The 22,403-nt window shown below is 39.7% G+C and overlaps 1 protein-coding gene across 4 annotated transcripts in view; it reads left to right on the top strand.

Moving 5' to 3' along the window:
• The window catches only part of DAAM1 (dishevelled associated activator of morphogenesis 1), a 3,124,549-nt gene that overhangs the window by 851,829 nt on the left and 2,250,317 nt on the right, over nucleotides 1-22,403 (top strand). The window lies entirely within an intron of this gene.

Genomic DNA, 22,403 nt, shown 5'->3' with positions numbered 1-22,403 from the left:
CAAAATTTAGCCTTCCTTAGAGGGCACCTGGCATCTGGGGCAAGAAACACTGAAGAAGATGGCGTCGGCTGACGCTTTTATACCCCAGGCGCTCTGACTTCAGGGAAAGGGCGACATCAGCCGATGCCGGACCCAGACTTTGGAATCCGGCCGACCGAAGGGCTGCCTGAGGCAGGACAACCCATATGTCATGACTGCAGTTGCATACCTATCGGACATCTACATTTATGGTAGGTACAAAACTGTACTTTCTCAGTCAACTTACAGTTCCTTTAAATGTATCGATTGCCTGATTTCTAAATGCAACTGAGGAAGCTACAAGAGCCGCAGGTATCAGCACTGCAGTAAGAAGACATTCATAGATGCACTTGTATGACTTTGCAGAGCACTTCAAGACATCCCTTATAAATGTCCCTTTTGAGGGCTAGACACTATTTGGATCTCGAATGAAAGAAACAATTTCTAGAAGTGAACAAAGCTGGAAAGACCCTTTTTGCCATTAGAATATGGTTCCTTACCCCCCAGAGGCCCTTTTTTATCAACCAGAAAGGAAGTAAGAGACTGTTTCCGTAGGTCCCAAGGGTTTCGTCCTGAAACTTCTAGAGTGACCCCCCCATCCTGAGATGGAGGCAAGACTTTAACAGTGGACTTTGCCCTAGGGGCAGAGGTGGGCCGAAGAATGAAGGCTACAGAGGATCTTTCACAGAGGGGCCTTATCAGCACTCCTGAATGGTTGGCCAACTGCGTTCTTAGGAGACTGTCAGAGGATGCTTATCAATGTACCCCAAAGCCTGCATGTCCATCATGAATGATAGATAAGCGCAGTCTGAATGGAGAGAAAAGTCAGCAAGTAAAGGAGAGTATTATTGCTGAAATTTAATTCATCCTCAAGTCTTGGTGAGTGCCTTTGCGAGGTGGACTCTGATTTTCAGACAATCTCACCAAGACAACATTGATATATAGACTGCATTCATATAGCATATATCATGCACAGAAGCAGGTTAAAAATTAAAAAAGGTAGCTGGGTGCACAAGACCCAGGATAAAAACTACCCAATCCTGGTAGGCACACTGCTGTCAGGACGGGAAAAGATGACTCTGTAGAATCCTCAAAATATGGAAGCATTCCTACAATGGGGCCAGGTCAGGCCCAGGGGGGAGGATAAGCCCCCCTATTGTAAAAGGAAGTAGTAGTTAATAAAAATCACAAAAAACTGATAGGCCAAAGAAGAGCCATGAAGACGATAAAGTGGACTGTTGCTAAGAAAGAAATTATGTACTGTTACTATTATACAAAAAGTCCAGAATTTCCAGACACAAGATATATAAAACAATTGAGAGAAATTAGAGGAAAGAAAAACAGTTCCGCAAGAAAAACTGTCAGAAGCTTCAAGTAAAACTTTGTGTTCATTAATACTACAGATTTGTGAAAAACAGTATATAGATCAAGAAACTTTGATTTGTTTGGAAAAAGAAGCATCTGAGGAAGTGCAAAAATATAAACAAAACCTAGAGATTTTTGAAAAGTGTAAAAAAGAAATACGAACATGAGAAAGAAAGAGAGATCTGATATGATGCAACATGTATCTAAAGGAGAAAGCCAAATTAATCAATATAAAGAAGGCAGACCCAAAGATATTTGAAGAGGAATACTGGCAAAGGCATCAAGATGTGAAAAATTTCACAATAAAAAAAAATAATTTCACAAAGGGAGAAAATAGAAAAGACAGTGAGTAAAGTAGAAGTGAAAAAAATAGAAATTGAAGTTATGGAGTGCCTGCAAAGTGAAGGATTTTGGTGTAGAAGGTCTAACACAGGTTACATCACAGTATGATGGAGTGAGTCCTCAAAGTAAGGAGAAGCAGGAAGATCAAAAGACATCTGAAGAAGAAATAAGGACTTGGGAAAGAAAGTGATTTAATATGGTGTAATATCTATGCAAAAGAGAAAGCAAAACTAACCAATACAAAAAGAACAGCACCAATGATATTTGAAGAGAAGTACAGGCAAAGGAATCTGGACATGGAAAACTTTACAATACAAATAAGAAGACAGAGGAAAAGGAGATTAGTAATGGAGAAGTTAAAGAAAAAGAAACTGAAGTTATGGAGTATCTGTGAAGTGAAGGATTCAGTGTAGAAAATCTAATTCAGAAAGCACCACAACAGGATAGAGCAATTGATATCCAAATTAAGGGGAAAGTAGTGGAACAAGACGCAATTGGTAAGGTGCCATATGACGATATTTTGGAGCCTTCCACAGGAAACTGGTGTAAACATTCACTTGAAGCTGGACAACAAGGGTAGGAACAGGAAACTGTGGAAACTCTGCAGTCAGTGTTGAGGAGTGATAGGCAAGTGAGTTCCCATATGATGGAGCAGTGGATGGCACAGGATGAAATTGAAGAGAATGTGCCACAGGAAGATACTATCAAACTTTCTATAGAATGCCCGCAGGAAATGGAAAACAAAAAAATGTGCCCTCAGTTTAGAAGAAAATGAGCAAAGAGAAGAGTTGCTTAATTTTAATAGACATATTAAGACCAATAAAATAATCTATATTAGATAAACAAATGCTTAAATGTTCGAATCTGTAAAGGTCGACCTTTAGAGATCGAACATTTAAGTGTTCGAATATCTTTAAAAATTAAAAAAGTAAATAAATGTAAAACAAAAAAACTAAAGGGTGTAAGCACCCCCCCCCCACACCCCCGCTACTTAAATATACCAACTCCAAGATTATGCTACAGTGTAGGGAATGGGAAATTTCTGCCATGCACTTAAGTGCAATCTCGGAGTTGGTATATTTAAGTAGGGGGGTGGGGGGTGCAGGGGTGCTTGCCCTCCTGCTAAAACCCTTTCAGTTTACCTTTTTTTTTGTTTATTACATTTTCTAACTCTTAAATGTTCGATCTCTAAAGGTCGACCTTCAGAGTTTCGAACATTTAAGCGTTCGTCAATGTAATATAGACCCTAAAATAAATAGACTGCAGACTGTCAATAAAACCCAAAACGTCAGACGTTTGATAAAACAAAATTAACACAGTAATTAGGACTGTTCATAGATATCCATGGGATGTAACAGATGTAAACAGGATATATTACTGTGCAGCTAAATTAACAACTGATAAGTCTGCCACAAGAACACAGGGTAGTGAGGGAAAGGAAGGGGAGAAATTGAATACCATCATGGAAGTATCAAATAGAAAAAACTATAAAGCAATTAAGACAAGAAGTATCAGTCTTAGAATTGTATAGAAGAGGTAAGAGATCAACAAAAATACTAAGAAAGACAGATGTAATAAAAGCAATACATGGTATTAGAACAGACCAGGATCTGTCATGCACAGTTGCAAATAAACTAAAAATCTCAGCACAGGTGGAAAAACGTAGATACGTAGAAAAATATAAAGGAAAAGTACAAAATAAGCAATGTATTGATGACCCAAAAAGTTTTACAGAGAATTGGGAAACAAGGTAAAAGGAATGGAAAGACTGCCAAAAAAAAGTAGTAGTAGATAGATTTTGGAGAAGTATCTATGAGGGTCCTGTGGAACATAAAGATGCTAAATGGATAAAAGTAAAAGAAAGAGTAAAAAGTTTAAATGTACAGGATATGAAATGGGATGAAGTATCAACCAGAGATTGAAACAAAGTTAAGAAAAGCCTCTAATTGGAAAACCCCAGGCCCAGATGCAGTACCTAACTTTTGGTTAAAAGTATTGACATCTTTGCATGAAGGTTTAGCCATGAGTAAGAACTATTTATATGCACACCCCGAACAGACATCAACCTGGCTAACAACAGGAAAAACAATGCTCCTACTTGTGTGAACCTGCAAGCTACCCTAAAAATTATAGACCAATAGCTTGCCTTCTAACAACATATAAACTATGTATGGGAATTGATGCCAACAGAGTTTATAGCCATTTAGAAGAAAACTTAAATATGGCAGTTGAAGATAGGGCCAATGAAAGAAAGTCTTATGGAAACAAAGGATCATTTGTTGTTAAATAAAGTCATAGTAGGGAACTGTAAAAAAGGGAAGAATCTAAGTATGACATGGATTGACTACAATACAAAAAAAGTATTTGATAGTATCCCACATTCATGGATAAAAGAGTGCTTAAAAATGTATAAGGTACACCCTTCACTGATAGACTACATTACAGTGACCATGAAACAGTGGCAGACCACTTTGCAATTAAGCCATGATAAAGGAAAAAATGATTATCCCAGGGATAAAAATTCAAAGGGGGATATTCCAGGGTGACTGTCACCGCTGCTGTTCTGCCTTGCCTTTAACCCATTAAGCTGTCTAACAGCTTTAGGCCATGGCTATAATCTGTCTCCTACAAAACAACAAAGTATAAAGACTTCACATCATCTTTGTCAATGATTTAAAACTGTGTAGTTCATCAGATGAGGAAGTGAAAGTACAACTGCAAGTTGTCAAAACGTTTTCAGCTATAAAAATCATTTAGGCTTGACAAATGTGCAAAAGCAACCTTTAAATCAGGAAAACTGCATCGCCAGGAAAACATCAGTCTTGGACAAGAATGTTATATAAAAGAACTTGAGCAAGAGGGAGCATACAAATGTTTGGGAATTGATGAAGGATCAACAATAAAACATGCACAAATGCAAATAAAACTTAGTAAGGAATACTTTAGAAGACTTAATACTGAAAACAGCAGTGACATCTAGGAACAAAATCCAAGCTATAAACCAATTTGCTCTTCCTGTCCTAACTTACAGTTTTGGAGCGATTGACCGGCCGCAAAACGTGTTGGATAGATTACATAGGAAAACAAGAAGGATGATTCATACTAACCAAATGATTTATAAAACTCAGTATATACCAAGGTTATATATTCCCCGTTCTGAAGGAGGGATGGGCCTCAATGAAATTGCATGCATAGATCTGCAATCGTGGGACTCCACAAATATCTGCTGACCTCACAAGTCCCAGACATCGTGAAAGTTTTGAAACATGAGTATATAAATCTAAGATGATTTCTCTGCTTAATCTAGCAGAAGCATATTGGCATCAAGCAGAAATGAAAATTAGTAGATAAAAAAGGGCAGCAACTGAATGTGCCAAAAAACAAAAGAAAGAATATAAGGTGAAAGACCAGATGATAAAGCAAGAAATGTGGAAAATGCATAAATGTAGTTGCAAGTATAGAAAACTTCTGGAAGAACCTCATGTTGATCGGGAACAAATGCAGGAATGGTTACGGAGAGGCAAATTCAAACAAAGAGATGAAAGGTTAATATTGGCAGCCCAAGATAGTGGGCTATGTACAAGCTGACTTACAAAGTTCATTGAACATGTGGGAGAAACAGACAATGTAGGTTTTGTAAAACCGAATAGGAAACAGCCGTACACCTCATTCAGGTTGTGACATACTAATGGAAGAACTGTATACACTGAAAGGCATAATAAATGTGGCAAGACTGTTGCACTTGGGATTGTGCAAGCATTATGGTGTTGAAGTGGCTGAAAAACACTGGAAACATAAGCCACAAAGCATCATAGAAATTGATGGTTTATGTCACATGGGATCACCCATTACCAACAGTTCAAATGATAGTTGCTAGAAAACTAGATGTAGTGGTCCATGAAAAGAAGACAAAAGTAGCATTGATCATTGAAATCGCCATACCCAGTGACTACATTGTCTTATGTACAGAGAGACAAAGTCATAAAATGTCAGGATTTGCAGGCAGAAACGAGAGCAATGTGGAAGAAAGATACCCAGATAGTTCCAATACTAGTAGGAGCAACGGGTCTTATAAAAAAAGAATCTACAATCTTATTTACGTATGTTACCAATGCATGTAACCCCATACGAATTGCAGGATTCATTACTGGGCAGATTGCAGTTGCTGCAAAGAACACTTTTGGCTGACATCAAAGATTGAAACAAAATTAATTTAATGAACTTTAATCATATTTTGACGAAAGAATGGAGTCCATTCCTGTCATACTTTTCATTTTTTGTAACTCCGAGTCAAGGGTCATACTGCCTTTACATATTCTTTGAATCCGCAGATATTGGCTTTTGACAATATTAGGAAAAATGTGGTGGGGGTGCATACTATTATAACTCAAAAGGCCACTCCGCCAACAAGATTTTCTAAATAATGTAGTACTGACATTTCCAGCATGAGTCTTGTATATAGTGACTTCCAAGAAATCAACCCGTTCATAAAAACTAGTAATGGTAAACCTCAAAAAAATCACTGGTCAACTCTGATAAACTGAAACAAGGAATCCTGGTCCCCATCCCAAAACATAAAGAAAATCATTGTGATCTTGCTGAAGCTTTCTTTGTTTAGTTTGCTGCAATCGTTTGTTTAGTTTGCTTCAGTGAGATCACAGTGATTTTCATGACGGTAATGTTTTTGTATGGCCATGGTCTTATAGTGAAACAGTAACTGAAATAATACCATGACAAGTGCAAAGAACAAGATGAGCAATACTTCAATAACTCTTTCAATCACCCAAGTAGCTCCCAATTTGGGAATCCTTGAGCCTCATATTACAGCTCCAGTGACACCACTGATTGATCAGACAACAGGGGATGGCCCTGTGGGCTCCAAGCCTCCTTCAAATCAACAGCCATTAACTTTATGCACAAGCAGGGGCATGACCTAAATCTTAGGCTGCTGTACAGCTTGGGAGTATTGAGCGTTTTTTACCCCCACCGATTCAAGAGGGTGTTTCACCACTCTGTCAGTCATGGGAGACAGAAGCCGAAACTCTCAGGAGACCGTGGCCAAATAAACAGTCAGAGGACACGCAGATAGGTAGCCTTGTTGTTAATTTATCTACCTATGACCTATCTCCTTGTGACAGAGGTTTGTACTTTGTTCCAGCAACGACATTGAAGTTAACTGATATTTTGACTGGTATAAGACTTTTTGCTCGGAAATTAGACTGCAAGTTAATGTTTAACAACTCTGATGTTTCTGATAGTAATGCTGATACTTCTATGTACTGTAAGTCAATTACTTTTTCTCCACCACTACCTCATATTGAGCTGTTTGTCAAAATGTGTGAAGAGGCTCTATGTAAGGATTCAAAGAAATCCAAGTACAGTTGCATTTCATAATTTGACACATAGAGAAAGAAGCTCTGCAAGGCCTAATGAATAAGTTGTTAGTCATCAGACCTGCCAATAAAGGTGGGGTGGTTGTTATGAACACCATTGATTACACCAGAGCTATGACTATGTTACTGGATGATTGTGTTACATATGCCAAAGTAGATAGATCTTATATCAAGATAGTTACAAATAAGGTTTATGAATATTTAGATGAGTTGTTAATTAGTAGATTTATCACTGAAACTTTACATGACTTTTTGAATGTAACTAATCCTGTCATTCTAGTAATTAAGGGACTCCCCAAGATACATAAATCCTTGGTATCACCCCCTATGAGACCTATTGTCTCAGGGGGTGGATGGGTCACTGAATCACTCTCTCTACATGTTGAAGATAGATTAAAGAAAGTGATCCCCATGATTGACACCATATTGAAAAATACCATGTACTTTTTGAATGACATTGAGTATACTACTAATAATGATGCATCTTCTTTTCTGATGGTTACCATGGATGTAAAAAAATTATTCACTTGCATACCGAATGACTACAGTATAGATGCTATAAGGGATGTTCTGTTACATCAAAGAATTTTCTCTGGTGTTGGAATTGACATGGTTTGCACTTTTCTAGAGCTTCTTTTAAACAACAACCTATCTGTTCTTATTTTGTGAACAAATCTTTTTGCAGAAATGGGGTATCGTTGTGGGCACCCCATGTGCGAATTCATATGCAAATCTTGTCATGCATTTTTGGGAGTCTAACCACATGTGTACTAGTCACCAATATGATAGAGTAAAGTTGTATCGATAATTTATGGATGATGTCTTTATGTTTTGGGATGGGGACCAGGATTCCTTATTTCAGTTTATCAATCAGAGTTAACCAGTGATTTTTTGAGGTTTACCGTTACTAGTTCTTATGAACAGGTTGATTTCTTGGATGTCTCTCTCTCTCTCTCTCTGTGTGTGTGTGTGTGTGTGTGTGTGTGTGTGTGTGTGTGTATATATATATATATATATATATATATATATATATATGTGTATATATATATGTGTATATATATATATATATGTGTATATATAATAACTGTACAAGACTCATGCTGGAAATGTCAGTACTACATTATTTAGAAAATCTTGTTGGCGGAATGGGCTTTTATGATAGTATGTATCCCTGCCACATTTTTCCTAATATTGTCAAAAGCCAATATCTGTGGGTTCAAAGAATATGTAAAGGCAGTATGACCCTTGATTCAGAGTTACAAAAAATGAAAAGTATGTTTTTAGATAGAGGTTACAAGAATGACATGATACAGAGAGTTGAAGGAGTTATACCAATACATGATATTAATGTGCACCCCGAAGTTACAACAGTGTCCCTACCCAATAATAATGTACAGACACGAAATAAAAAATATTTTTCTTCTACCACCAATTATACTAGTAATAATAAGGTGGTACAAAACATTATTTCTAAATATGCCCCTTTTGGCTACTGATGACTACAGCCAGGATTATAAGTGAGACTCCACATTTTGCATTTCGTAATAGTGCCAACTTAAAACAACTTTTGTGTAAATGTGAGAAATAATTATCGTATGGAAAGTAGTAGATTAGGTACCTATGCATGTAGAAAATGTAAGTTCTGTAATGTTTTGTGTACCCAGCAAACATTTACTTGTCCAAATACTTTGTTTAGTTTTGAACCAAGGATCTATGCCAATTGTGATATCAGCAATTTGGTCTATTTGGCTACCTGTGACGCATGCACTTGATACTATGTGGGTAAAACCACTCAGAGGCTGAAGGAATGTATTAGCAAGCACTTTTATGAAATACGTAAAAAGAATGATATGAATGCTCTGGCTAAGCATGTGATGGCATTTCCTGAACATCGGTCTCTTTTTAGAGTTTTACAACCAGTGTATAACAGTGTTAGAGGGGGTAATATTAATAATTTTCTTGAACGGAAGGAACTTCATTGGATTTTTGAGGTTTCAAGCACAAACATCCAGGGCTAAATAATGTTTGCATTAAGCCTGTATTAAAGGGGATGCAGGATAAAGAAAGTTTAAGTTTTGTATTTTGTATCTTTAAACTTTTAATTGATTCCTGTTATTGTAGGTTGTTGATTGGTTATCCTAGTATATTTAAACTGATGTTTTTTATCTGTTTTTAGAAGATCTGATGAAGCGTACTTGATACGCGAAAGCGCTTGTTTTATTTTATGGTTTATATTTCAATTAAAAGTTTTTTATTAACGTGGCTGGTCCTACTGGTGTTTTAATATCCTTCTCAACCTGTGAGGATTCTGATGCAAAGGAATTCATTCCCTCTGCCTCCCCTCCAGAGGATTTTTCTTTTAATGAAACCTTGCATACTTTGAGAGTATTTTCGCTGGGAATGCCAGGACTATCCTCAGTCCAAAAAGAGACTTGGAGAATTTTTAGATTTGCGTCAGCACAGGCCTCTAGCTATACCCCCTGTCCTGGATATTGTAGATGATGTTTTCATGGAATCCAGTCTTACTCCTGACACACTACCACCGGCCCCTAGAATACCTGACTGGTGCTACAGAGTACCTGACTCACAAAATTCTCTTTAGGAATCCTACTGCAGATCCAGAGACCATTCCCCAGGGTCCTAAAGGCATTAAGGCTACTACAGCCAAAAAACCCTACCCCTTCAGACAGGAATTCAAGAGCTTTAGACAGATAGGGTAAGAAGGTATATACTTCTGCAACTCTTGCCATCAGGGTTTTGAATTGCCATTTTCACATGTTGAAGTACCAGCAACATATTTTGGAACTGATTAAACAAAAAATGGTGTTACTTCCAGATTGTGCAGAAAATAAAGATTTACAAGAGTTGATGCATTCTGCAAACCAAGTTAGTAAACATACTTTGCAGTGTGGTTTTGATGCCTTAGAAGCATCTTGCAGGGCTGCAGTTACTGGGTCTGTACTGAGAAGGCATGCTTGGCTGAAATAACAAGTCTTGCCAGACCATGTCAAAGCAAAGTTACTAGATGCTCCATTAAGTCAGGACCGTTTGTTTGGCACCAAAGTAGAAGAAATTCTTAAAAAGATGGGGGGGGGGGAGCTGAATCTATGCAAATTGTCAAAGATTTCTTACAGGTGCAGCCACCTCGATTCAGTAGGCATTGGCCTTCAAAAACAGGTCCCTTCCAGTCCATCCCAGACCTTCTCAGTCCAAACCCAGGGAGAAGAGACCACCAAGACTACAGACTCAGGGTATGCAGAGATCTAAATAATGGAGTGCTCCCACCTCAAAAACAGGGAGTGGTAAGCCACCCCCTTATGGAAAAAGTTCACAATGACTTGTCAATTATCCTTCCTAGCCATGCCCAAGTGCTTGCATCCCAAGAGAAAAACTTGCCCTTCATGCAAGAAACTTGAATGTCCATTGCTCAGGACCGATGGGTTCTAAACATTTTATCCCAGGGATACAGATTCTACTTCCACTCACTGCCAACCACAAGTGGGTTGCCAGACCCTCCTCCAAACCAGTTGGGCAGAGGCTTAAAAGCAAGTACTTCCCCCTCTCAATATCAGGACTATTCAACCTGCTATGTAGAACAAAGGGGACAGGGTTTCTACTCCAGACTGTTCCTGGTGTCCAGAAAAGAGGGCTCTTGGAGCCCTATCCTGGATCTATCAATCCTCAACACCTTTCTGGTGGTCCCAAAATTCAAAATGCTTACACTGCAACAGCTTCTTCCTATGCTAGCCAAGGATCCCTGGGTAGTCACCCTAGACTTTAACTCATTAACCCCGACTACCGTCTCATGGTGCCTCTGTGCTTAACACCGAGCACGCTGTGAGACGGTAGTAATTACATGCAGTTACACCCGAGTGCCTTCTGCCAGCGCAAGTAACTTTGCATGCATATTTTATCTCCAGTGTTGAAAATTAAGTTGAAAAAGTAACTGAACTTTGTCAGTTACCTTGTCAACTTAAGTTTCAACATGGAGTTGCAAGGTCTTCTTATTTGACTTTAATTAGAAAATCGGCTTGTAACGCACCTGTATTTGCGTCTCAACAGCAAGCCGATTTAGTATAAACAAGAAACTGAAACTGCCTCCCTTTTCACAGCCATTATTACTACAGAATAATATACAACATTACGTATGCACATCCGTCCTTACAGAAATAGCAACATTTGTTTTATTTACTCTAACTTAGTTCTGTAAAGAGTTTTGGCTGCCTACCATTGCTTTAAGTATCAGCTCACAAGACACTTTCTTTGCTCCGTCATCCCCAGTCCAATGGAACGCACTTTTGATTGTATATTTAGAAGTTGAAAAACTACACAGCACCATTGCTAGGACATTCACATTCTTTATTCTTTAAAATTTTTAATAATAACAATAACTGGTATACAAGCAGGCAAATCCCAGCATTCAGCCTAGTAGTACATAAACGTAGCAGCCTGCTCACTTAATCTCTTTATCATACTATGCCCTGCCCACTAGCACCTACCCAATCATTGCCTCCCTCCTGTTTGTGTATGACTATACACAGTTTTAATGGACACTGGCTACATGAACTAAAGTTTGTGACTAAGGCTAAATAAAGGGATTCCAAAAGTAGCAGGACCGTGGGGCAGTAATCTACGGATTAGGAAAAAGTTTGAAGTCCCTTGTTCATCAGCCTCCTTCTGACAGACGAAGCATTGACGGCGGAGTCATATATAGGTGATGGAAACAGCAGGAGCGAACTGAGCAACCATGTGCTGTGAGCCCCCTCCTCTCAGCTACAACCATGGCTGAGAACACCGGCTTAGAAAACCATCGCATCAAGAGCTTCAAGAATAAGGGCCAGAATGTTGAGGTAATAAGGCTGGGATGGGAAAATAGACAATGCTAAGCTGTGGCCACAAAGGTCTAAATAGGAGAGTGGTGGCCTGTGTGTGTGTGTATGAGAGAGCGAATGGTAAAGGGATGCATGGAGAGTGTGTGTATGATTTTAGAAGTGCCTGCATGCGTGTATGAGAGAGCGAACGGTAAAGGAATGAATGAAGACTGTGTGTATGAATGTAAAAGTGCCTGCTTGTATGTATGAGAGAGCGAATGGTAAAGGGATGCATGGAGAGTGTGTGCATGATTTTAGAAGTGCCTGCGTATGTGTATGAGAGAGCGAACGGTAAAGGAATGAATGAAGACTGTGTGTATGAATGTAATAGTGACTGCTGGTATGATTGAGAGAGCAAATGGTAAAGTAATGCATGGAGAGTGTGTGTATGATTTTAGAAGTGCCTGCGTGCGTGTATGAGTGAGCGAACGGTAAAGGGATGCATGGATGTGTATGTGAGGATAGAAAGAAAAATAGGGAAACACCTTTTTGATGTACAATTAACTTGAATAAATTGGATACTGTCCTATGGTTAGAATTATTGTGAAGTTTCCACAAATGACTTGCTCTTCATCTTTTTATTTATAAAAATATTGCTAGGTCTGATAGAATATTAGTTTATTTAAAATTATATTACTAATTGCATTCTGTATTATTTGAGGTTTTACTAACTGGTGGTTAACAGTTTTGACAAGAGCTTTCTTACTACATTTGACATTGATGGGATAAGCAATGAGTCAGTGTTTGTTTCCTAAATACTTGTTTTGGCTTCCAGTTCAAATTTCTGTTACAAGAAGTGATTAAGAGTCAGTAAGGCATGTATAGTGTTTAAATACTTGAAATTATGTTAAAATGGTCTGGCATATAGATGTTTAAAAAACAGGTTTTTGCATTTTGTATTTGCATGCCAGTAATGTACATCCTTTGCAGGTTAAAAAAACATATGAAAGGTCAAGCTATGTGCCTTTTCAGATTATTTTTTTCTGATTAAAAATGGTTGGTATAATACTATATTATGTACCTGACTACATATACAGTATCAATTTTCAGATCTACATTTAGCAATCATACTGGTCATATTGGCCAATAACTGAATGGGACAGCAGGGTCTTTGCCTAGTTTTAATATAGTAATTATTAATGATTCCTTACAAGAGAGCAGAATATACGTACACATTGAGGCAAAGATGCATTCCTGCAGTATTGGAAGAAATGCCAATGTCTAGAGGGGGGAGGGTCATTGCTGTCAAAATGAGAGATCAGAGCTTCATGGTTTCAAAGCAAGAGGTTCTTAGTAAATCTTCAGCTACATACATTCTGACTTTACTGCTAAAAGTTTTATATCTGAGGGAGTAGTGAGTATACTGGAGTCATAATGGACTTGTTGAAATAGCTAGATCCAGAGCAGTATTCATAATCAGCCTATACCCCACAGCAGGGTTGTGATAGAGGGGAAGACGGTGCATTCAGACAGCAGTTGTAAGACCTAGTAAACGAAGCAGAACAGGAATTGGCGTTGGCAGAAATGTTGATGGCAATCTATGACCTGAATGTACATATCTGGAGAGGCAGAGCAGGACAGGAGGACTCCCTGGGTACACATGGATGGGGCAACAGAAATAAAGGATAGCCCATTCTAGACTTTAGTCTGGTAAAATGACATGATGGTAGGAAAAACACATGGTTCAGAAAGACAGTCACAAAATTACATACAAAAGTGGGTAACATGCAGCTCACGTAGACTGCGGTGCGGGTCAGGTAAGTGTGCGATAGTGACGGAGTTTAGGTTTACGGGTGGGTGAAGTGAGTTTTGGGGTTAGGGTGCGGGTAAGATAAGTGTGCGATAGTGACGGACCTTAGGGTTAGGGTTAAGGTTAGTGCATAGATAGTTGAGTGTGTAAGGTTTTGTGTAGGTTTGTAAGGTTTTTGGTGTGCTTGTGTTGTGTGTGTGTTTTTCAGGAAAGGTATTTGTTTTGTTGATTGTCGAGATTTTGGTTTGTCGGGCATGTGAAGTTTCATGTTTTTGAACTTTTTTTTTTTCTTGTGTATAACATGTAGTAATGAAGATGTTGGTAGGGGAAATAATTCATTTTTGTACCAGGGAAGTGCTTGTGCATACATGGTCTGATTGCTGACAACAGTAATGCAGATACGGTGTAACAGGCATAGGTTATCTGTAGCTCATGTTTAAGTGATGGTTATTATAATTTGTTGTTTATGTATCTAGCTTTCAAGAATAATTTATCTGTTAACAATATGCACATACTGCATTGAGGAACCTGATGGGTCTTATTGTAACCAGAGTGATGGTCAGATGCGATAAATGGAATTATTACTTTTGTGACCAATTCTAACATGGATGAACCAGATACGTTTGACATTTCTGCTTGTTTTACTGTACTACTGCTTATACTCAGTAGTTGGGCATGTTTCCACGCTTTGTCAGTCATGGGTGGAAATTAGGTGGTACTGTAGGCTTGTTTGGTGAAACGTTTTATTTAGATGCATGTATACCTGGACATACTAATGAGGATGTTGCTTGGGGAAATAATTAATTGTGTATCAAGGAAGTGCTTGTGCATACATGGTCTGACTGCTGAAGTGACCACTGGGCAAAATAGTTTATTGTGCCATTTTGGTGCTTGTGCATACACAATGCAGACAACTGGAGGGGTTACTGGGGAAACATGTAAATTAAGTCTGAAAGTTGCATATGGTTACATTACTTAGAATACATCACAGAAATGTAATTATACTGTAATATGCCAGCATATAATACATCAGATACACCACTGACTAATTAATAGTGTAATGTAAAATAAGCAGACAAGAAATTACTTCTGCTTGTATTCTATTTGTGATAAGTAGTTGCATGAGTGAGATAAGTTATCACTTGTTGACAACTGCCAGCATGGAGCTACCATATTTTTGTGCATTTTTCCTGGCTTTGTCAGTCATGTGTGGAATTTAGGTGGGAGGAAGGGTTCAGTAATATGTACGTGCTATACTATTTTACTGAATTACTCAGGTGTTCTCCTTTCTGATAATGAGTCTGTGTTATACAACAGCTGCATAAGGTAATACAATGAATGCCCAGTCAACAGGTTATGTGCGGCAATTATCACCTTTGTCTGAGCATGCATAACTTTGCAGTACTGAAAGGAAGGTCATTATCACATTAGCATTAAGTGCAGTTACAATACAACAGTGAGTTATCACTTTTCTGGTAAAAGCCTCAGCTGCTGTCACTGTTACTCACATAAGTAGAAGTCGTTATCACTTTGACGAATGCACAAGTCAGACTGTGTTTTTTCTCTATTTGTAGTCATTGCAAGCCACTCCCTCCATTCTTCATCAACTAGCTATCCTCCAAAACCTCTGATTTTTTCCTGTGTATAATATATATATATATATATAGATCCCTATCACAACACCGACACGCCACAAACCCGACACTCAAAACAACGACACCAAAACACCGAAAACGCACAAAACCGACAACTCACAAAATCGAACACCATAACACCGACACCCAAAACACTGACACACAAAACGTAAACTACACATTACACACAACTATACATGCACTAACCCTAAGGTCCGACACTACCGCACCCTAACCCTAACTCACTTAACCCGCCACTAAACCTACATTCCGTCACTATCGCACACTTACCCTACCCGCACCCTAACCCTAACTCACTTAACCCGCCACTGCACCTAAAGTCCGTCACTACCACACACTGACCTTTCCCATACCCTAACCCTAAATCCCACACTATCTCACACTTACCTGTCCGCTCCCTAACGCTAAATCCCTCACCATCGCACAGTTACCTGTCCGCGCTCCCAAACACTAAATCCCTCACTAGCACACACTTACCTGTCCGCTCCCTAACGCTAAACCCTCACTAGTACACACTTACCTGTCCGCTCCCTAACGCTAAATCCCTCACTATTGCGCACTTACCGACTCGCGCTCACACATTGCCCATGTCGGTGTTTCGGCTGTCGGGATTTCACATTGTCGATCATCTGTCTTGTCGGTCTTCTCGAGTTGGTCTTCTTAGCGTCGGTGTTTTGGCATGTCGATGAAGTCAAGGGGACCCATATACATATATATATATATATATATATATATATATATATATATATATCAGTGCATATATGTGAGTATATCAATATATATCTATGTACATAATGTACTTGCACTTATACACATACACACATGAATATCAGTATGGCAGTGGCCTCTCTTGGGAGATAGGGTGATGCATCTGCATACATTGTCTGTAGTTCATTTTGAGGGGATTTACATGTGTCATTTCTGTGCATACATTGTCTGTAGTTCATTTAGAGGGGATTTACATGTGCCCTTTCTATGCCCCCTAGTCAGGCACTGGCCAAGCCCTTATGCACCAAGGTCAGGAAGGTTCCTCTTCAGAGATTTATGCCAACTTCTCTTGTGCTGGTGGGTGCATCACGGGGGGCATATACAGCCATCCATGGATCTTGTGCTCAACCTAGATTGCAGTTAGGAACTTGGAGACTCTTCAGCTCAGTCCCATAGTGCTGCGATCTAGGCAGAAATGGCCTCAGGGCTGCCACTGTGATGCAGTATTTCCCTCTGGAAAAGGACACATGCAAAAAGACAAAGCCTGGGGCAGTCTTAGTCTTTTCACATGTTGTCTTGGTTGAGCGCTCTACTCAGTTTCCCTCCCTTCAGGTGTAGTAAATGTATGTAGGTCAGGGCAAGACCCTTTACATTAGCTCCCCCCTTTGAGTCCTTATGACCATTGCCGAAAAGACACATGTAAATGAAAAAGGCAGAGATAAGGCAAAGTGCTGGCACTGCATGCAATTAGGAGTCATTGCTGCTACCAGCAGTCTGAGTGGGTACCCAGCACAGGTATTGTATGTGTATATGTATAGTATTGATAGTTCCAACATGTAAAATAATTGGGCCTGTATGTTGTACACATGTGCAGATATCAATGTTTGTTTCTGACTTAAGTTATGGAAATTATGATTTTTTTCATAGTTTGGTAAATAACTTTGCAAGGGAGCATCTGAATGTGCTAAGTAATACCTCATTTGAAGACAATACTCATAGTTCTAACATGGTAAAAGAATGGTGCCTGTATGTTGTACTCATGTGCAGATATCACTTAGGTTATGGAAATTATGATTTTTTTCATATTTTTGGTAAATAACTTTGCAAGGGAACATCTGAATGTGCCAAGTAATACCTCATTTTGAAGACAGTATTGATAGTTCTGACATAGGAAAAGAATGGTGCCTGTATGTTGTACTCATATGCATATATCAAAGTTTGTTTCGGACATGGGTTATGAAAATTATGATTTTTCTTTCATATTTTGGTAAATAACTTTACAAGGGAGCATCTGAAAGTGCCAAGTAATACCTCATTTTGAAGACAGTATTACTGGTTCTAACATGGTAAAAGAATTGTGCCTGTATGTTGGACACATGTGCAGATATCAAAGTTTGTTTGGAATTAGGTTATGGAAATTATGAATTTTTTTCATATTTTGGTAAATAACTTTGCAAGGGAGCATGTCAGTGTGCCAAGTGATACCTCATTTTGAAGACAGTGTTACTCCTTACAACATGGTAAAAGAACGGTCTCTCTGCACTCTACACATGTACAGATATCACTGCTTGTTTAGTCTTGTACGATTATGAAAATGATACATTTACAATACTTTTTTCATTATTATGCCCATATCTTTGCAAGGGAGCATGGTGATCACACAAATGATGCATCATTTTGAAGCTGACATTCAGATGCATAACTTCTACACTGATATGTAGGCTCTGTCAGTTACAGGTGATGAGATATTATGCTTTGTTTATTTATCAATTATGAAAAATAATATATTCATATTTCTGTGAATATCTCATGAAAGGAACATCACACAGTAATGATTAAGGTATTATTTTAAAGCTGACATGTATATTAACAAATTACATTCAAATTGTATGGGTCTGCATGGTACATTGACCAAGATATTATGCTTTGTTTTTCCAAAAAGGTAAAAAATATGCACAATATCAGCATTCCTTGCCAAATATTTAATAATGACTTTGATATACACTATCAACATTTACACTGTTGGAAAGGTCAGTGTCTGCTGAACAACTTCCGCGTTTACATTTTTAGTCTTGCTCTTAGAGTTATGAACATTTATTTTCTGTATGGTATTACAAATGGATTTTCTGAAAATGAGCTCAGGCTGCACTGTTGTTCCTATGGTGGAATTAAGCAGGCAGCTTTTCCTGAGCTGCTCCGGAGTGAATGAGTTAAAGAAGCTTATCTGCACATCCCCATAAGGGAGTCTTGCAGGAAATATCTGCATTTCAGGGCAGGCTCTATGCACCATCAGTTCTCTGCACTTCCCTTTGGCTTATCTACTGCGCCCAGAGTATTCACAAAGTGCCTGGCTCCAGCCATTGCATTCTGCAGGCAGAGAAATATTCAAATTTACCCATACATGGACGATTACCCTATTCAGGCAGTCAGTCAGGAATTGCTACTTCAGCACCTGGCATTTGTAAAACGACTCCTAACTTCACTGGGGTACACCATCAACGAAAAGAAATCAAAACTGGTGCAAGGTCAAAAAATTGTATTCCTGGGTGCAAGCTTGAAAATAACTTCCCAGATGGCATTCCTCACTCCAGAAAAGCATGTCTATTTGACAAACTACTTCAAACTAATGGCCACCAAAACCCAACTACCTGCAAGGAAAATACTGCAAGCCCTAGGGTTCATAGTCTCATGCATTCTGCTAATTCCATATGCAAGATTGCATATGACAAAACTTCAATGGTACTTAAAAAGTCTCTGGTGTCAACATTCTCAAGACTTGGAAACAGTGATTCCTATCATATCTTGTCTAAGGGCAGAGTTCCTTTGGTGGGCAGAAGCATGCAACCACAACAAGGGACTCCCTTTCACTCAACCCCTCACCCCCCAAACCCTGACGACAGACTCATCAGACTATGCATGGGGGGCTCACATGGCAGGCAAGTGCATTCAAGGCAAATGGAACCTAGGACAAATTCTCCTCCTTATCAATCAAAAAGAGATGCTAGCTGTACAGAATGCTCTGACAGCCTTCAAATACCTTATCCTTCCGGGACAGCTCCTGATAAAGACAGACAACACCACAGTTATGTGGTACATAAACAAGCAGGGGGGAACCCATTCTTGCCCGCTCTGCAGGTTAGCCATGGCCCTGTGGAACAAAGCCTTGAGCAACCAAGTGCACCTACAAGCTCAATTCCTGCCAGATGACTTGAGCAGAAATCTACTAGACCCACACGAGTGGAAACTGGAACCCAACTCATTCAAACTTCTAATCCAGAGGTGGTTGACACTGGATATGGACCTCTTTGCCTCCCCCCAAAACCACCAATTGAGCAAATTCTGCACCAGGAACCCTCACAGCAGGGCCTGGAAGGTGGATGCCCTATCCTTCTCATGGGATAACCTCTCCATTTATGCCTTTCCCCCTCTGCCCTTCCTCAGAAGTACTACTCAGGATCAAACAGGACAGGCCAAGGGCAATCCTTATTGCCCCAGACTGGCCATGCCAACACTGGTACCCACACCTGCGCAGTCTGACAGCAGTGCCACCCTGGCACCAACATCAGACACCTTCCCTTCTCTCTCAGCAGGAGGGACAGATTTTGCATCCACAGCTGCAAGCCCTAAACCTTGCAGCCTGGCTTATCCCCTGAATACAACACCAGCAACCCTCAGCAAACAGGTGCTGGATGTCATCCTTGAGGCCAGATGGCCTAGTACTAGGAAATCCTATGCTGAAAAGTGGAAAAGGTATTGTTCTTGGAAGTTGGTCTCAAGGAAAGGAGACAGCCGTGCCCACCTTACCTCAAATCCTTGATTACCTAACAAAGCCGCTCCACAGAGCCTGTCCTTCTCATCCATTAAGATTTATTCCTCTGCCATCTCAGCTCATTATAATACTGAGCCACCTCTCTCCTCACCCTCTTATTAAACAGTTCTTGAGAGGGGCTAACAATTTAAGGACCCTAGGAGAGCTCCCATCCCTGCCTGGGACCTTAACTTTGTACTGGAAAAGCTCACGCTTCCCCCTTTGAACCTGCTGCTTCAGCAGAGTTAAAATTACTCTCTTGGAAAACAGCCTTGCTTCTAGCCATTACTTCAGCAAGAAGAGTGTCTGAGTTGCAGGCACTAATGGCTGTGGAACCCTTCATTATTTTTCATGCTGACAGGGTTTCCTTAAGGACTAACCCATCCTTTATGCCCAAGGTGTTATCCAGTGTGGCTTTAAACTAATCCATCCATTTTTCACCTTCTTCCCTAATCCTCAGAATAAAGGGGAATGGATCCTGCAGTCCTTGGACGTGCACAGATAGCTCAGGTTCAACCCTGACAGGACTAAACCTTTCAGAAAATCTGACCAGCTGTTAGTCAGCTTTGCTACAGGGGCAGAAGGCAAGGCCATTTCAAAATAAACCATTTCCACATGGATAGCACACTGCATCCATTTCTGCTACAAGTACCATGGAAAACCAACCCCACAGGGGATCAGAACACATTCCACTAGGGCTACTTCAACCTCTGCAGCATTTCTCATGGGAGTCCCTACCAGGGACATCCTGGAAGTTGCAACCTGGAGTTCTGTACACATCTTCACTAAGCATTACCACTTAACTATTTTTTCTAAATCCAGAGCTGGATTTGCTACAGCAGTCTTACAAGGCCTGCTAGCCAGCCCTAACACTCCTTGACTGCCTCTACCCTTCATCAGCTTTGGGAATCAACCCAAGTGTGATGACTGCAAAAGTGAAACAGGAAGAACATAGTACAATTGCGTGCGCTTACCATAAATGTAGATGTTTGAGTGTATTCAATGTTGCAGTCCTGGTTTCCCCTCCATCCAGCCCACTGGCTTTCTCTCTCCTTTCTACCTATCCTCTTTATGGCCATCTTTTATGGCAGGGGTATTTACTTTTTTACTGGAGGTGTTTCACACCATGTAATAGCTTCCTACTTTGGGGGCTCCTGACATTTGGGGCAAGAAAAGCTGATGTAATGGCGTCGGCTACATGTTTTATACCCCTGACAACCTGATGTCATGTAAGAGGCGACAGCATCCGACGCAAAAATCCCAAGACTCTGGTATTCAGGCCGACTGATGGCTACCTGCAGACAGATAACCCAAGTGTGATGACTGCAACAGTGAATACACTCGAACATCTGCATTTATGGTAAGTGTACACAACTGTACTTTCCCCCTGCCTTTGACCTCATTTGAAGCACCCCCTTGGGTGCTGGATCCCAGCCCGAATCTCCTATCTCGCCCATCTGGCATATGTCTTCCTGACATTGAAGCCCACATCTTAACCTCTTGGTTTCTCCAATTCCAATGATGGCTAGTCAAGCCAGGCATCTTCTTAAAGGCCTTCAAATAAAAATATTTACAAAAGCGAGCCTCTAAAAAAAAATTAGACCACTTTTTGGGTCCCCTTCTAGTTGTCTTAAATTTTCTAGCTTCTTTTTTTTTTTTTTTTCAAAATGGAGCTGCTGCTCTATCATCAAAGTCCAGTTAGCTACTGTTTTCAGATTTTCACATTAGAGAAAATAATTACCCTATTGCCTCTCTCGGATTATCTAAAGCCGCTTTAAGGGGTACTTTCCTTATGAGCCTCCCCCTTAGAGGTCCTGCTGCTGTTGGGATGTAACTATTATACTTCAAGCCCTGACAAGACCGCCTTTCAAACCTTTAGCTAAGGCGGGTCTCAAGTTTTTAATGTGGAAAACATTGTTTTTGGTAGCAGTTACTTCTGCCAGAAGGCTGTCGGGGCTCCAAGCTCTCTTCTGCAAGCTTCTGTACATTATTTTTTACAAGAATAGGGTTACCTTAGAACCAAATCCTTCCTTCCTTATCCAAAGTAGTTACTGAGACCTCTTTAAATCAAACCATCCATCTCCCAGTTTTCTTCCCTACCTTTTTCTATAAAGGAGAGTGCATGCTTGCATCTTTTAGATGTCCATAGACAACTACGTTTTAACATTCACATTACTAAAGACATTCAGAAGTCTGATCAACTTATTGTGTCCTTTTCAGCAACCATACTGGGTCATGGAGTTTCTAAACTGACCTTATTAAGATAGTTATCTGGTTGCATTACTCGTGTTTTGAAAGATCAAGGCGTGGCCATTAGAGCTCACTCTGCTAGATCCCCGGTGACTTTTCTTTTCAAGAGCCTCTATTGATATTTGTGCAGCTACCACTTGATCTAATGTTCATACCTTCATATCCCATTACAAATTGGATTTAATTTCTAAAAGTAGAGCAGCCTTTGGATCAGCTGCCTTCTGAACTATCCTTTGTATGAGA

The sequence above is a fragment of the Protopterus annectens genome, chromosome 6.part0 (genome assembly GCF_019279795.1).
Source record: "Protopterus annectens isolate FY-2018-M chromosome 6.part0, PAN1.0, whole genome shotgun sequence".
In the NCBI taxonomy this organism is placed as follows: domain Eukaryota; kingdom Metazoa; phylum Chordata; order Ceratodontiformes; family Protopteridae; genus Protopterus; species Protopterus annectens.
The sequence above is the reverse complement of the archived record's forward strand: the minus strand, read 5'-3'. Positions and strand labels throughout refer to the sequence as shown.